The 18,505-nt window shown below is 35.8% G+C and overlaps 1 protein-coding gene across 2 annotated transcripts in view; it reads left to right on the forward strand.

Annotated features, from left to right (window-relative positions):
* CORIN (corin, serine peptidase) overlaps positions 1-18,505 on the forward strand; it is a 242,760-nt gene that overhangs the window by 51,879 nt on the left and 172,376 nt on the right. The window lies entirely within an intron of this gene.

The following is an 18,505-nucleotide window of genomic DNA, read 5'->3' on the forward strand; positions in this document are numbered from 1 at the left end:
TGGTTCATCTGTGAAAGTTTGCGCTTCAGCTTTGAAGTTTTTGAAGTTTTAAGTTACTTATTTTGAGTTAATAAGTAAGTTAAGTCACTGACTTTGTGGTTGGTCCCTTGCAGGAGGACCAATTCAGTAACAGGATGCTGAGTGATTTAATGGGAGCTATCCCCCTATTTACCTTTTTTTTTTTTTTTTTTTTTGAGATGGAGTCTCTCTGTCTCCTAGTCTGGAATGCAGTAGCACAATCTCAGCTCACTGCAATCTCTACCTCCTGGGTTCAAGTGATTCTCCTGCCTCAGTCGCCTGAGTAGCTGGGATTACAGGCATGCGCCACCATGCCTGGCTAATTTTTGTATTTTTAGTAGAGACAGGGTTTCACCATGTTAGTCAGGCTGGTCTTGAACTCCTAACCTCATGATCCACCTGCCTCGGCCTCCCAAAGTGCTGGGATTACAGGCATGAGCCACTGCACCCAGCCCCCTATTTCCTTTTGAGACATTCGTGTGTCCTTTTTTCATCTTGCTTCCCTTTTCACCTGCTATTATTGGCTGTAAAATTTATTTTACATGTTGGTGAATGACAAAAAAAAAAAATCACACCTTGAGAAAAATGGCATGTGCCAAACTCTTCTGCATGAGGGCAAAGGGAAGGATTTGTTAGTTATTCCAGAAGAGCTGGGAGAGAGAAAAGACAGAAAGTGTGGACATGGGGCGTGGTGAGTTGGTGAGAGGTGACAGATGATATGCTCTGGAATGTGACTCTACCTTTTGATAAAGTTACTGCCCTTCCGGAATACAGAATACTCGGTGGGAGTGGATTTGTATGGAAAATGGCAAGAAGCTTTGGGTGTGATACGACCAATGCTAATAAAAAATAATCAGAGCACAGTACAGCCACTGCCAGAATTTTCTCCATAGTTGTCTTGGCTCTTCATTTCTACTTTCTAAAACAAGGTTATGTGATTGAAAATTACACAAAGCCCATCCAACCATGATCATTTTCTTGTGTGTTTCTCTCTCTTTCATGAAAACCCACAAAGGGATATCACATCTTAAGTCTGAGATGGCGTATTTATTTTTATTTTGAGCCAGGAAAGGAAGGATTAAGTTGACTTTTAGCTATCATAGTATATGTTTGCCAGTGTTTGAGGAAAAGCAGGATTATTCTATTTCTCCAACCCAAAAGAGACAGACAGTTTGGATTCCACTGTTTCACAGAGCACCTATAGGTATTAACTGTTTGTTGTGCATAGTGTTTACCAGTGATTCATATGGATTTGGGTTCATTACCTGACAGTATTTTTGCAAACCAGAATTATGCCAAGTTAAATTTATTTTCCTCATGGGTTTAATTGTGAGGTTTTATTTTTCAGTCATGTCTTAAGCACTTCATTATTCTTAAGAACAGTGTTTTTCATCAGAAGTACAGAAGTAATTTAAACAAAAACTCAGTCAAGTTAATGTGGTTGCAATTACAGTAATTGTTATTTTCTTCTACTAAGTGCATTTGTCTTTATTTTGAAAGTTCCATTATTTGTTAAGATTCAAACAGGATTGACAAATACATGTCCTGAAGAGTAGAGAAACATGTGGCTGTTATTGCTCAGATTGGAAGTTTGATAGAAGTCTGTCTGACTCATTTGCTCTTCCTATGATTGGAACATTGCTTGTGAATATGAGCATAAATTGACATGTAGAGGAAATCCAGGTCAAATTAGAATGGCTAAATGGAGAAAGGCCAAAATCCTAGCATATGTGTCATTTTATATTGTTAATGTACTTGACAGTTAGCATTAGTCTTTCCTGTCTGGCCACATAGACTCTCAGTATACTGTTAATATCAACTAAAATTATTTATTGCAAGAAATTGGATAGCTTTCCATACATTTCAGTAATAATGCAAGCCTGTGATTATAGAACTTTTAGAGTTTTTAGGGAATGTTTGAATATTTTCTCTGTGATCCTTATAATTAACTGATGAAATACACCAGACAGGTAGTAGCATACCCCATTTTTCACGGTGTGAATTTGAGGCTTAGAGAAATTAGTTGATGTATCCAGTATCACTTGCCTAGTAATTAGTAGACATGAAATTTTGATTCAGATCTTAGGACTCCAAGATCAGTGCTCTTTCAAGTTTTTCATCATCATTTAATCTTATTGTTTTCTTTGCCGTAACATTATTAAACAAATTTTAAGTTCTGGGAGAGAAGAAAGAGTAGATTATTTTGTTGTTGTTTTTATTGCTATATAGTCAATGTGTAATAAAATATTAGCTGAATGAATAAATGAACTATAGTCATTTTAAATTTTAATATATGATTTATCACTTTTGCTAGAAGTGCCTGATCACACTTCTATGACTTGATGTTTATTTCACCAATTTTACTTAAAATATCATTTAATGTCTTAGATCTGTACTAACACTGAGCAGAGAGTTTATTTTTATCCTCCTCTTTTATTATGCTCAAATTAAGATGTTATTTTCAATTCCTGGCGTATGTAAAAGCTATTTAAATATACTTCAGTCCAAAAATACAATGGCCAGACATTCATTCTATTCTACCCAAATATCCTGGGTAGGAAAATACCAAGAAATAGTCTTTCCCTAAGACATTTTTCTTGGGGGTTCTTCATGTTATGCCAAGACATAGAATCCTGCATTTTGTAAAGCTTTAACCAGAATACCCCCATATTACACTATGTAGTACAGTTAGGTTTTGTGAAAGTGAAATAAGCTTTATGTGACATCTGGTACTTCTGGAGTTAACATTAGTTACATTTTGAAAACAAATTATAATGTGAAAAAGGAAAAGGCCCATAGTTAATGTTCATACTATGTTTCAGCAAGGACTTTTTCTAGGTTGTATTCTATATCTGGGTTTTTATTTTCACCATTTTTTCCTTATGTATTTTATAACTATTTAAATATATATTTAACTTTAAGGAAAGGGGAAACTTTTGCCAACCAAGACCTTTTGGGTAAAAGATAATATGGAACACAATAAAATAACCTAGTAACTCTGATGAGGAGTTAAAGTGACAAGAGAGTAAATTGATGTGCTGAAAGCTTAAAGTGTTCTGTTCTCTTATCACATCTTTGATAACCTGATCCTGAATCTTCTATTTCAGACCATCACCACTATCTAATTTTAGAATATTCTCATCATTGCAAAAAAAAAAAGGCATATTCCCTGTCCCTTATTTCCCCTTTCCCTCAGCTCCTGGCCAAAACTAATCTAGTTTCAATCTCTATGGATTTTCTTATTCTGAAACTTTTATATAAAAAGCATCAGACAATATGTGGTCCTTTGTATCTGCCTTCTTTTATTTTGCATGATGTTTTCAGAATGCATCTGTGATATAGCATGTGTCAGTATTTCATTTCTTTTTAGTGCTGAGTAATATTCCTTCATATGGCTCTATCACATTTTCTTTATCCAGTTATCCATTGTTGGAAATTAGGATTGCATATACATTTTTTAAAACTATTATCAATAATGCTTCTGTGAATATTCACGTGCAGGTTTTTGTGTGAAAACGTTTCTGGTTGTCTTGGGTTTATACCTAGAAGTGGAATTGTGTTATTTCTGTTTCCTTACTTGTCTTCAGTCTAGTTGTTCTATCCATTATTGAGAGTGGGGTATTCAAGTCTCCAACTATTATTGTACATTTGTCTGTTTCTTTTCCTTTTTTCTTTCTTGAGATGGAGTCTTGCTCTGTTGCCCAGGCTGGAGTGCAGTGGCACGATCTCAGTTCACTGCAACCTTCACCTCCTGGGTTCAGGCGATTCTCCTGACTCAGTCTCCTGAGTAGCTGGGATTACAAGCACACGCCACCATGCCTGGCTAATTTTTGTATTTTTAGTAGAGACAGGGTTTTGCCACGTTGGCCAGGCTGGTCTTGAACTCCTGACCTCAAGTGATCTGCCCACCTTGGCCTCCCAAAGTGCTGAGATTACAGTCATGAGCCACTGCGCCTGGCCTTCTTTCAGTTCTATCAATTTTTTGCTTCAGATATTTTGATGGTCTGTCATTAGGTGTGTAAATATTTACAATTGTTATATCTTCTTCTTATATTGAAACTTTTATTAATATATAATGTCCTTCTTTATTTCTTCTAACCATTTTTGATTTATTTTTCTTTTTTTGAGACGGAGTCTTGCTCTGTTGCCCAGGCTGGAGTGCAGTGGCATGATCTCGGCTCACTGCAACCTCTGCCTTCCAGGTTCATGCGATTCTCCTGCCTCAGCCTCCTGAGTAGCTGGGACTACAGGCGCATGCCACCATGCCTGGCTAATTTTTGTATTTTTACTAGAGACACGGTTTCACCATGTTGGCCAGGATGGTCTTGATCTCCTGACCTCGGCCTCCCAAAGTGCTGGGATCACAGGAGTTAGCCACTGCGCCCAGCCACTGTTGTTGATTTAAAGCCTATTTTGTGGATACTGATTCTCCTCAACTTATTATGGAGTTATATCCTTATAAACCCATTGTAAGTTGAAACTATTGTAAGTCAAAAATACATTTAATACATCGAACCTATAGAACATTGTAGCTTAGCTTAGCCTTCACCTTAAATGTGCTCAGAACATTTACATTAGCCTACAGTTGGACAAACCATCTAATACAAACCCTATTTTATAATAACATATTGGACAGCTCGTGTATTTTATTGTACACCTTACTGAAAGTGAAAAACAGAATGGTTATATGAGTACTCAAAATACAGTTTCTATTAAATGTGTGTCACTTTTGCACAATTGTAAAGTTGAAAAATTATAAAAGTCAAACCATCATAAGCGAGTCATCCCACTCTCTTCTTTTGGTTATTATTTGCAGGGAATATTTTTATGTATCCTTTCACTTACAAGCTATTTGTGTCTTTGAATCTAAAGTGAGTCTGTGGTAGACAGCATATAGTTGGATTATGGTTTTTTAAACCCATTCTGCCAATCTCTGTCTTTTGATTGAACAAATTTAATCCATTAATATTTAAAGTAATTACTGATGAAGACCTACTTCTGTCATTTTGCTATTTGTTTTTTATATACCTTGTAGCTTTTTTTCATCCCTCATTTCCTGGATTACTGCCTTCTTTTGTGTTTAGTTTTTTTTTTAATATTGAAACATTTAAATTCCTTTTTCATTTCCTTTGTCATATATATATATATATAAAATCTCAAAGGATTATATATATTCGATAGCTATTTTATTTATGGTTACCTTTGGGATCATATTTAACATCTTAAAGTTATAGCACTCTAACTTGAATTTATACCAGTTTAACTTCAATAACAAACAAAAACTCTGTTCCTTTAACTGCTCTGTCCCACCTCTGAAACTTTCAAACATTCAATAGAATCCAGAGTTCCAAAATAGTTATATCAGACAGATTCTGCCAGTGCAATTGTTGTCTAGGTGGGGAGACAGATTGCTGGTGTTTTCTATCCCACCATCTTTCCAGATGCTCTCTAGTAAAAAAAAAATTAACTTTGACAGTTTTTTTTCCCAGTGTTTTCACTGCTTTTGTGGAGGAGTAGATTTTTGGAGGATCTTACTTTGCTATTCTGGGATTATTTCCTACTCCTCAATTGTTTTTACTTTACTTATTCACTCTGATTTCTTCTTTTTCATTTCCTTCAATATGGGGAATTGATTTTTCTCTTTTATATAATGTATGAATGTGATTATGATATATATGTTATTTGTAATTGAAGTTTTTATTTCCCATTTTTGCATAAATTCCTTCATTTCTTCTCCTTTCCTCTGCCTAAGAAGAACCTAATAGCCAAATATGTATGATTTTATAGTTTTCTCCATCCTCTTACAATCTTATATGAACATATACACATACATGTACACAGGATAATATTCACATAGAGGATTTGGGTCATTGTTTTTATTACTTTTTTTTTTTTTTACAAAATATCTTTCCCATCCAAGACTACTTCAAGTTAATATCTTCAAGGCAATAGCTTAATTCTAATCTATTGTTATAATGACTAAATAGTATTCCATGTTTTCATTATACCATAATTTATTTCAACCATTTCCCCAATAATGGGAATTCACTTTATATCTAGCTTTTCCCCCCTCAGTGAACTACATTGTCTTCTTTCTGAAGAAAAAATGATTTGGATGATGACCATGATGCTGTCTAAATTGCAGTGATTTATTTACATTGATAACTAGACATGGACCGAAATGCCCTAAACTCATACCCAAAAGTTACTGGGTGTAGAAAGCTTATGCACCAATTCAAAACCCTTAGGTTGTTCTTTCTTCTTAGTTTTATGTTTTTAACATGAGATGTTTTCATTAGCTTTAACATGAGCTCTACAAGAATATACAGCTGGCCAGGCACGGTGGCTCACACCTGTAATCCTAGCACTTTGGGAGGCCGAGGCAGGTGGATCACCTGAGGTCAAGAGTTCGGGACCAGCCTGACCAACATGGTGAAACCTTGTCTCTACTAAAAATACAAAAATTATCCAGGCATGGTGGCAAACACATGTAATCCCAGCTACTCGGGAGGCTGAGGCAGGAGAATCACTTGAACCTGGGGGCGGAGGTTGCAGTGAGCCGAGATCGCACTACTTCACTCCAGCCTGGGTGAAACAGCAAAACTCCATCTAAAAAAGAAAAAAAAAAAAGAAAAAAAAAAAAGAATATGCAGCTAAGAGGATCAGAGCAGGCCTTGGAGTTTTACCTGGATTACTACTCATCAGGCAACTATCTTAGAGGAGAGTTTGAGAAAGGGAGTCTAATTAGATATCTGAAATCTGGTAAATCTCTTACCCATTAAGGATGTTGGCCAGGCTGGTCTCAAACTCCTGACCTTGAGTGATCCACCTGCCTCAGCCTCCCAAAGTGCTGGGAATACAGGCGTGAGCCTCTGTGCTCGACCTATAACCATTATTTTATAATAGGGACGAGCATAAATAATATCTTGAAATGTTTGTAACAACTCTATATTTATGGAAATATCTGATTTCTAATTTTTTCTATAGTTGTTGCCTACATTGGCAATTTAATTATACTAAATTTCAGTTGGGTGTTATTGGAAATGGAGATGTTATTTTTTCCCCATACAAGTTCATAGCCTAAATTTTATGTAGGGGCCATTGGTTCTTTGGATTCTGATTATGGGCACCTGCTGTAGAGGAAAAAAATATTTTGTTGGTACCTTGGAGGGTCTGAAGTCTGCCTAAGCTGCTTCTCAAGGTCTTAGTGATAGTCCAAAAGTCACTGTAGTCATGACCTCTAGACGCCATTCCCATGTGCTCTGGTGGACACTAGTGTTAGACCCCCATTGTTCAGGTCCAGTTGGTTTCTCTCCTCTATATATTAAATCACATCCTTTATTCTGAAAGAACAATTATGAGATTCAGACATGGGCTTCTGGCTAACAGCAACATCTAAGCAAGAATGAGTGCAACATTTAAGTAATTGTTGCATGCTTGTTTGGTTGTCAGCATTCTAGTAAAGACTTGCACAATTCTAGAGAGAGAAAAGTAGCTCGAATATAAGAATGGACTCTCTTCTTCTCTTTTCCCTGATTTCCTTCCCTTCCTCCTCATTCCATCTTTAGATGATTCTTTCCCTAGGATGTATTGGGTTCCTCCCAGAAAGAGCAAACTCAGTCATCTGCAGAACTAGGCTTCTGAAAGCAGTAATGGAACAGTGACTGTTTCACTCTCCTTTGGGTACAGTCCTAGATTTCCTTTTTCAAAGATGTCTTGGCAAGACTCCTGACCCTCTCTCCTAAATGAATCCTGCAATATCCCCTGGGTGACAAATGCCCCCAAAACTTATATGTTTATGCCATATTAATACATACAGCAAGTGAGAGTCAAACAGTCACATCAAAAGGGTTTGTGGCTCAAATTTTTTCTCTCCAGCTTCATTATCACAATTTCCTCTTTAGGAAGAACAGCCTAATAATACCTTTGATTCACAGAGAGAAAAAAAGGAAAACAAGCAAAACAGTAGCATGTTAACAGCATTGTAAAAACAATACTGGTCAAAATGATCTTTTAAAAGTCAAAGGCTCAGATGAAAGTCAAAACAAAAATCAAAAAACCAAAAAAACCCAAACTGTGTAATTTACTTTTTTCTCTGGTTCTGAAAGAAAATTGGCACTGTATGTAATCTTTTGCCTGAATTATTCAATTTGTTGACTGTCTCAGGTTTTAAGTATTTGTATAATTTTGTGTTGAGAGCAAAAAACCCATCAGTGGGAATCTGTTTGCTGTTACTTGTGCCTTCGGAAAATATGCCTTTTCACTTGTAGCTGAAATGAGTAAGGTAATGAGTTTTCCAAACCAAAAGCTTTACATCTTTTCAATTTGACGCAATCCACTTCTTGTGTTTCAGTGTTAACACATTTTATTCTTCTATTTTGCTGCTCCAGATCATTAATCTAATATTCACATGTGGTGTTTGAATTTCTGTTTTTGAGACGGAGTCTTGCTCTGTCACCCAGGCTGGAGTGCAATGGCGCGATCTTGGCACACTGCAACCTTCACCTCCTGAGTTCAAGCGATTCTCCTGCCTCAGCCTCCCGAGTAGCTGGGATTACAGGTGTGTGCCACCACGCTTAGCTAATTTTTGTATTTTTAGTAGAGATGGGGTTTCACCATATTGGCTAGGCTGGTCTTGAACTCCTGACGTCTTGATCTGCCTGCCTCGGCCTCCCAAAGTGCTGGGATTACAGACGTGAGCCACCGCGCCTGGCCAGTGTTTGAATTAATAAGACTTATGGTATAGTACTTGTTTGTAATTATATTAAGCTGTGTAAACCCATTCTCATGCCTGTGTACTTTTCTAAATTGTATGAGATGTCTCAAATTTTGGAGAATCTAGGTTAATATTCTGTGAAGCACCATTTGTTAATCAGTAGCTATTTATTCGATGTCATACTCCAGGTTTTGGCTCTATGGACTATAAAGATGGATAAGACAGAAGTCCTGTCCCCAAGCAGCCAGTTGTCTACTAACTGCCTTGCAACGTGAACATATTCTTACAACTTGAGAAATAAAGTGAGAAATTCTATAAGACAGGTTCAGAAACAAACATGATCGATTTCAATTCTTTTTATTTTTCTAAAATATAATATTGCTAATTCATACCATTTTAATTCTATAATAAATACAACTTTTTTTGTAAAGTTTTCTTTACAAGGACAAAAATATATTTTAATTTAAAGGTCTATCCTGGAGCTTCTATTTTTAAACAGATTAAACTGCTTCATTTTAAAATTTAATAATTATCTTGAATCAATTGAACAGAGCCTTTAGTTTTCAATTTTGTCTGTAGAGTACGGGAAGGCCAACATTGCTGTTGCAGGTATTAATGTTATCACCTCAGGAAGTGGGAGATATAAAATTTTGTAATTTTCTCATTGGAATTGCCTCCAAATTCCTCCATTGTTTTTTAAGTACTCAAGCTCAGAGAGTCTGTTTTGTTGTGGCTATGTGTTTATAGATATGCACTCAATATATTCCTCTAGAATGTGCATTTCAGGAGACTGATTTATGATGTCCTGATGGCTGTTAAGCCACAGTAACTATGTTATCATATAATATGTCCTTTAAAGTTAATGAGAAATTTTTTTAAATGAATAATATGGGAGGTTGCTGTGGGAAAGAAATGGAGACCTGGTTGGGTGTGGTGGCTCATACCACACGCAGCAACTTGAGCCTGGGAGGCTGAAGTTCAAGTGAGCCGAGATCTCACCATTGCACTCCAGTCTGGGCAACAGAGTGAGACCTTGACTCAAAAAAACCCCCAAAAATCCTAGCACTTTGGGAGGCTGAGGTGGGTGGATTGCTTGAATTCAGGAGTTTGAGACCAGCCTGGGCAACATGGCAAAACCATCTCTACAAAAAATACAAATAGCTGGGCATGGTGAGGAGTGCCTGTAGTCCCAGCTACTCGGGAGGCTGAGGTGGGAGAAGCACTTGAGCCTGGGAGGTTGAAGTTGAAGTGAGCCGAGATCTTGCCATTGCACTCCAGCCTGGGCAACAGAGTGAAACCTTGACTCAAAAAAACCCCAAAAAACAAAAGACAAAACCCCAAATCCATAGAAATGGAAACCTTAAATCTAAAGTTTTTTCCTAGAGTTTCTCTAGCTTATTCTAGAGTTTGGGTACTGGCCAGTCATATCACAGCCAATCATGAGAAGCAGTGAAGCAGAAAATGCCTGGGGACGCATCAAACGCCATCAACCTCCCAGTAGAGTTGGCCCTACAGGTGCCAGCTTTCTCCCTCTTCAGCTGAGCTTCTGTGTCTTCCCTCCATCCACTCTCAGCACCTTCCCTCTGAAGATCTGTTTAAAGCATGCCAGTCATTAAGAAAATGTGGCACATATACACCATGGAACACTATGCAGCCATAAAAAAGGATGAGTTCATGACTTTGTAGGGACATGGATGAAGCTGGAAACCATTATTCTCAGCAAACTATCGCAAGGACAGAAAACCAAACACCGCATGTTCTCACTCATAGGTGGGAATTGAACAATGAGAACACTTGGACACAGGATGGGGAACATCACACACTGGGGCCCGTCGTGGGGTGGGAGGAGTGGGGAGGGATAGCATTAGGAGATATACCTAATGTAAATGAAGAATTAATGGGTGCAGCACACCAACATGGCACATGTATACATATGTAACAAACCTGCACGTTGTGCACATGTACCCTAGAACTTAAAGTATATATGAAAAAAAAAGAAAGATAATAAATGAGACAATTATTAAAACAACAACAACAAAAAAAAAGCATGCCAGTCATCTCAGTCCCTCCAGGGGAGCTGTTCCACTTGTATGCATCTAGTCGGCCATCTTGTCCTCTCTCTAATTTCTTTATTGTTAAAAAGAAAACATGAAATCTAACTTCTTAACAAAGTTTTGAGTATACATTACACTTGTTAATGTGCCCATTCATCTTGCACGCCTGAAACTCTATACCCATTGGTTAGCAACTCCTCATTTCCCCTTCTGCCCAACCTCTGGCAACCGTCATTCCACTTTCTGCTTCTATGAGTTTGACTATGTTTGATACTTTAGGTAAGTGGAATCATGCAGTATTTGCCCTTTTGTGACTGGCTTATTTTACTTAGCATAATGTCCTCAAGTTTCATGCATACCGTATCATATGGCAGGATTTCCTTCTTTGTTGAGGTTGCTGCTGCTTTTATAGAAGAAGCCACTGCAAGACTTGTCAATGGGGCTAGTCTTACAGTCTGGCACATGATAAGAACTCAGAAAATACTAGCCAGAAAGGTCAGGAAGAGTCTACTTGCTCCCTTTTCGTCTTTGCTTTGACCCATGTACTACAATTTCCCTTTCGTGCTGACTCCCACATCCCTCACCAAAAACAAGCCAGACTTATGGCAGAGAAGCTGGTCGTATTTTTAAATTTATTTTAAAAGCTCTTTTAACAATAATAATTTTATTATTTATCAGAATTATATATCTACTATTTAATTTAAGCAATATAGAAAACTGGAAGCATAAAGCAAGAAGGAAAAAATCATACCAAATTCCCCTACCCAGAAAGAAACCATGTTTAATATTATGAACTAAACATACTTTCACACCCGGGAGTGCAGGGCTCCTGCCCTGCCAGCTGAGAAGGGGGTGGGGCTCCCACCTGTTCCCGGCTCCCACCGACTTCGGCCAGTGGAGCATGCAGCCCTGGCCATGCCTCCCGCACTGCAGCTGGCATCTTCTCAGCATCTCCAGATGGGCCACCGCTGCCATCATAATCAGTAGTTTTAAAACTACCTATAAAAATCATTCTTACTTTTAAAAATTTATTTTAAAATCCCAGATAGTTTTATAGACAAGTTTTATCACACTTTTAAGGAACAATTAATCACCATTAAATGCAAAATATTTTAGAGAAAATAGAAAATGCCGATAGGTAGTTTTGAATCAAGTAGAAACTAGATATTTAAAGCAAAGACAATATGAAAATGAAAATTATAGATCAATCTTATGGACAGAATGTTTGTCTCCCCAAAAGGTATATAATAAATATACCTTTTATCTTTTAGTAATTAATAATAAATATAAAAGATAAATATACCTTTTATCTTTCAAATCAATGAACCTGGTTTTAATAAATATATATACCTAGGTATACATTTATATACTAAATATACCTAGAAGGTATATTTATTAGAAGATAAAAGGTATATTTATTAAAAGAAAGAAATGACATGTTTTATGTGTATTTTAAGGAGACTAGAAGTTCATTTTAAATGTTTCCTTTTGAGTATGTAGAACATGCCTTTCCTTACGATCTTATTCTCCATAAAATCTTCCTTTGCAGAGTCAGAGAGTAAAAAGGTAAACAATTGCTCAACTTGATTCTGACTTACGATAGATTTTAAGTTTAGAGGATTCTGAATTAGAGAGCGTTATTTAAATGAGCCTTTTACAAATACATTAAGGACCACAATACCCAGCTGGTGTAATCCAGGCTTTGGTATGCAAACCTGCCCTGTTAGTCCTAGAATTCATTACTCCCGTACTCAAATCTTAACTATTACTAAATGAGATTCCCAATAAACTACATAGGGCTGAAAGTCGACTGAGATCTCATCACCTTCATGAGTGGTGAAATTTAAAACAAACTACTAGTGAGGTAGTGGATTTTACAATAAATCCTTTCCTTATTGAACATGTTGCTCCAGTAAGTAATTTTTTATACTCTCATCATTATAGAATTTATTTTTACCACTGTTGGCATGCAAAACAAATAATTTCTATATGTGTTAAATTTTGGCTAAATATGTGAAATGTGGTCTAATTCCAAATTCTTTTTTTAAAAAAATTCTATAGCACTAAGTGCCTTTGTATAATAGAGACTCAATACGTATTTTTAAGTGACTAATGTTTTAAAATGCTTACTTTTTAAAAAAAATTATAACTCCCAGCATTGTTTTATTGTACAAGTAAGCAAAACTAAGTAGTTCAACTTTGAATTTTGTTCCTATATAAATGAATAATTATTCCCTTTATAAATGGATACATTATAGAATCCAGAAGAAAAAAGCAGAATGAAAGCTTTCTGCCTCAATTTTCTTACCTATGTAACATGGATACAAATCTCTCCCCTGTCTAGTTCACAGAGTTTTTGTGAGTCACAAATGAGATAATAATAATAGCAAAAACTTCTGTATCACATACTATGTGCTGGACATTGCGTAAGCATTGTTTTATCCTTATAATAAACCTATTACACAGTTATTATTATTTCCATTTTACAGATGAGGAAACTGATAAACAGAGGAGTTCAATAACTTGCCAAAGGCCACAGAAATATAAAATAGTAAGCCAGGATTTTGAATCAGACTGTGGAACCACCATATTATGTATAGAAAAGTGTTTAACAAACTTGAAGACACTATATACATTTTAATTATTGTTATCATTCATTCATAATTCTAGGATGGATGATTTTATGGGGAAAGGTGTAGTTCTTTCAAAATTTATAAAAAATGCCTGACAGATGCTGCTACAGCTGCAATGTTAAATCTCACTTAATTCTATGGAATGTGAATAATTGATTTACAAAGAAATATTGACCCCTCACTGTGTTAAAGCATTGTCACAGTAAGTAGTTTCTTGAATGAATGAATTGCAACAGGTTATGAGCCTTTACTTATGATTTAAACATCTTAAAACCAAGCATAAATGTGCATTTAGGAATAAGATAGAGACAATTACTTATCTATCTATCTATTTATCTATCTATCTATGTAATGTGAAAGCTTGAAGCTTGGCAAAATACATCACCAAGAGAATCGGGGTGCATTAAAAAGCGTTTAGTCTAGAATATATACAATTATATAGAAAATAAACTCCCAAACCTCGTATTTCTCTTGACAAGAATAGCTAGCTTTTACTTAACTCTGATAACTTACGTGACATTGCACAAAATACTTACATATTTTTGTATAACTTAGCAAGACATTGGCTTAACTGTGCCTTCACTATGTCTGTAAAGACTTTTTGCAAATGTTATAAAGCACTCATTAAGAAAATGCATCTTTTGTTTCCTGATTTTCTCTTATGAGAAGTAGAATAGTTACTATGTTTAGGTTTGGTTTACAGTTAGTTAAGACCTGAATAGAAAACCAAATACCACATGTTTTCACTTATAAGTGGGAGCTAAATGATGAGAACACATGGACACATAGAGGGAAACAATACACACTGGGGTCTATCAGAGGGTGGAGGGTGGGAGGAGGGAGAGAATCAGGAGAAATAACTAATGGGTACTAGGCTTAATACTTGGGTGATGAAATAATCTGTATGACAGCCCCCCATGACACAAGTTCATCTATGTAATATACCTGCACATGTACCCCTGAACTTAAAATAAAAGTTAAAAAAGGAAGCTTAAATCTTCATGGAGAGACCCTGTCTTCAGTTTTATGTTTTCTCTTAGCTTACTGTAACCCTCTTACAGATCTTCCTAAGTACACGATACCCTTTCAAATTGATTTTTCCCAGAAATCATTCTGGCAAAATGTTTCTTCTTAGGTGAATTATCTAGAATAGAGAATGACCTTCATTATTCCACTCTGCTGATGTAGTCCTGACCTGAGTTGACTTCCTGATACAGCCAGGAACAGGCACCAAAAATTTCCTGTCTAGTTGGTCCCTCTGTGAGGGCTCATAACCCATTTTTTCCCAATGCAAAATGCTGCCTTTATTTACATGAAATATGAAAAAATTGTTGTAACATCACTTGGATCTCTTTTTATTTTTTAACCTCAAATAATTTTGGGGGGTGAGTATACTTAAAATCTACTTTCTTAGCAATTTTCAAAGTGTACAGGGCATTATTATTAACTATAGTCACCATGCTGTACAATAGGTCGCTTGATCTTACTTCTCCTGTCTAACTGAAATTTTGGATCCTTTGACCAACATATTGCAATCCTCACCCTTATACCCCTAGTCCCTGGTAGCCATCATTTTACTCTCTGCTTCTATGAGTTCAGCTTTTTAAGATTCCACATATAAGTGAAATCATGTGGTTTTTGTCTTTTTGTGCTTAGTTGATTTCACTTAACATAATGTTCTCTAGGTTCATCCATCTTGTCATAAATGACAAGATTTCCTTCTTTTTAAAGGCCAAATCATATTTCATTGTGTGTATATACTGCATGTTCTTTATCCATTCCTCCACTGATGGACATTTTTATTGACTCCATATCTTCGCTATTGTGAATAATGCTGCAGTGAACGTGGGAGTGTAGATTTCTCTTCAACACACTGATTTTACATCCTTGGAATATACAGCTAGTAGTGGGGTTGTTGGATCGTTTTGTAATTCTATTTTTATTTTTTGGGAGGAATGTCCATACTGTCTTCCATAATGGCTATACTAATTTACAACCCTATCAACAGTGTGCAAATGCTCCCTTTTCTCCACATCCTCACCAGCACTTGTTATTTTCTGTTTTTTCATTTTTTATTTTTGTTTTAGTAATAGCCATCCTAACAGGTATGAGGTAATAGCTCATTATGGTTTTAATTTGCATTTCTCTGATGGCTAGAGATGTTGAACTTTTTTTCATATACCTGTTGGCCATTCGTATGTATTTTTTTGAGAAATGTCTATTTAGGGCCTTTTCCCACTTTTAAATTTAGTTATTGTTTCCTAACTACTAAATAAAATTCCTTTTGCATTTTGGATATTAACCCCTTATCAGGTGTATGGTTTGCAAATATTTTCTCCCATTTTGTAAGTTATTTCTTTGCTGTGTTGACTGTTTCCTGTGAAGAAGCTTTTTAGTTTGATGTAATCCCATTTGTGTATTTATACTTTTGTTGCCCTTGCCTTTGGGATCATATTCAAAAAATTATTAACCAGACCAATGTCACTGAGCTTTCCCCCTATGTATTCTTCTAGTAGTTTTATAGTTTTAGGTTTTACATGTAAGTTTTTAATTCATTTTGAGTTAATTTTGTGTATGGTGTAAAATAAAAGACTAATCTCATTCTTCTAAATCTTTATATCCAGTTTTTTCAACATTATTTATTGAAGAGACTATTGTTTCCCCATTGTGTATTCTTGGCATCTTTGTTGAAAATCAGTTGATCATCAATGTGTGGATTTATTTCTGGATTCTTCATTCAGTTACATTGGTTTTATGCTTATACCCCAATATCATGCTTTTTTGATTACTATAGCTTTATAGTGTATTTGGAAATCAAGTAGTGTGAAACCTTCAGTTTTCTTTTCACTCAATTTTTTTTGGTTCTTTGTTTTTTGTGTGTTTCCATATGAATTCTAGGATTTTTTGTATTTCTTTGAAAAATGTTATTAGAATTATAATAGGGATTGCACTGAATCTGTAGATCACTTTGGGTAGTATGAATATTTTAATGAGATTAATCCTTCCAAACCATGAATACAGGATATTTTTCTATTTATTTGTGTTTCCTTTCACTTCTTTCATCAATGCTTCATCATTTTCAGTGTAAGATCTTTCACCTCCTTGGTTAAATTTATTCCTAAGTATTTTTTTGTAGCTATTGTAAATGTGATTGTTTTCTCGGTTTCTTTTTTGTACAGTTTGTTGTTAATGTATAAAAGCAGAACTGGTTTATTTTTATTTTTAATTTAATTTTATTTTTCTCTCCATTTCTGATTGAAACAACTGTTTTTTTATGTTGATTTTGAACATACTACTTTTACTACTTTTCTGAATGTGCTTATTCTAACAGGTTTCCTTGTGGAATCTTTAGGTTTTTCTAAATATAAGATCATGTTATAACAAACAGAGACCGTTTAACTTCTTTCTTTCTGATTTGATTGCCTTTTATTTCTTTCTCTTGCCTAATTGCTCTGGTTAGGACTTCCAGTACCATGTTGATTATTAGTGGCAAGAGCAGGCATCCTTGTTCTCTTCCTGATCTTAGAGGATGGCTTTTCTCTTTTCCCATTGCATATGTTGTTAGCTGTGGGTTTGTCGTAGATGGGCTTTATTGTGTTGAAGTACATTTCTTCTATACCTAATTTGTTGAAGGTCTTATCATGAAAGGATGTTTAATTTTCTCAAGTGTTTTTTCTGTCTTTTGAGATGGTCGTATGGTTTTTGTCTTTCATTCTGTTAAGGTGATGTATCACATTTATTAATTTGTGTATGTTGAAACATCCTTGCATCCCAGGTATAAATTCCACTTGATCAAGGTAAATGATCTTTTTAATGTGCTGTTGAATTTGGTTTGCCAGCATTTTGTTGAGGATTTTTGTATCTATATTCATCAAAGTTATTAAGGTGTAATTTTCTTCTCTTGTAGTGTCCTTGTCTGGCTTTGGTATAAGGGCAATGCTGGCTTTGTAAAATGTGTTTGCAAATGTTCACATTTCTTCAGTTTTTTGGAAGAGTTTGAGAGGAATTGATATTAGTTCTTTAAATGTTTTGTGGAATTAATAGTGAAGACGTCAGGTCCTGGGCTTTTCTGTGATGGAAGACTTTTTGTTACTGGTTCTTTCACTCGAGTCCGTGAGGAGAGACCACCGAACAGGCTTTGTGTGAGCAACAAGGCTGTTTCCTTCACCTGGGTGCAGGCGGGCTGAGTCCGAAAAGAGAGTTAGCGAAGGGAGATAGCGGTGGGGCCGTTTTATAAGATTTGGGTGGATAGTGGAAAATTACAGTCAAAGGGGTTGTTCTCCAGAGGGCAGGGATGGGGGTCACAAGGTGCTCAGTGGGGGAGCTTTTGAGCCAGGGTGAGCCAGGAGAAGAATTTCAAAGGTAATGTCATCAGTTAAGGCAAGAACAGGCCATTTTCACTTCTTTTGTGATTCTTCAGTTACTTCAGGCCATCTGGATGTATACTTGCAGGTCACAGGGGATATGATGGCTTAGCTTGGGCTCAGAGGCCTGACAGGTTCAATATCCTTTCTCATTATTGGGTTGTTCAGATTTTCTGATTTTTCATGAGTCAGTCTTGTTAAGTTGTATGTGCCCAGGAATTTATCCATTTCTTCTAGGTTATCTAATTTGTTGGTGTATAATTATTTATAGTAATCTCTTATGATCCTTTGCATTTATGTGGTGTCGATTGTAAGGTTTTCTCTTCTGAGTTTTCTTTTTCTTAGCATCCTATTCTCATTTATGGATGCAATACCTATTTAAATCTATATATCTTGGCTCATAGGAGACAGTCATGGTTTATATTTATTTTCCTGGCATAGCTATTAGTAGCTCATTGTTATCATTCTTTAAATTTTCTCAGGTAGGATGATAAATTACATGGGCACTTTACTCTGAAGCTATTGATGATATTTTTAAAAGTTCTCTTCTGTCTTGAACTATTTCTATTTTTTCAGAGTGACATTTTCAGTTATTGTTAACCTTATCTGTGGTACCAGTAGCCATACTAGCTTTCTCAGTTTTCAGACCATTGTGTAATTTCTTTAGAGATAGATGAATATTTTTCTTTTTTTTTCTTTTTAATGGTGGTAATTTTGTGG

Source organism: Pan paniscus, chromosome 3 (assembly GCF_029289425.2).
Source record: "Pan paniscus chromosome 3, NHGRI_mPanPan1-v2.0_pri, whole genome shotgun sequence".
NCBI lineage: Eukaryota > Metazoa > Chordata > Mammalia > Primates > Hominidae > Pan > Pan paniscus.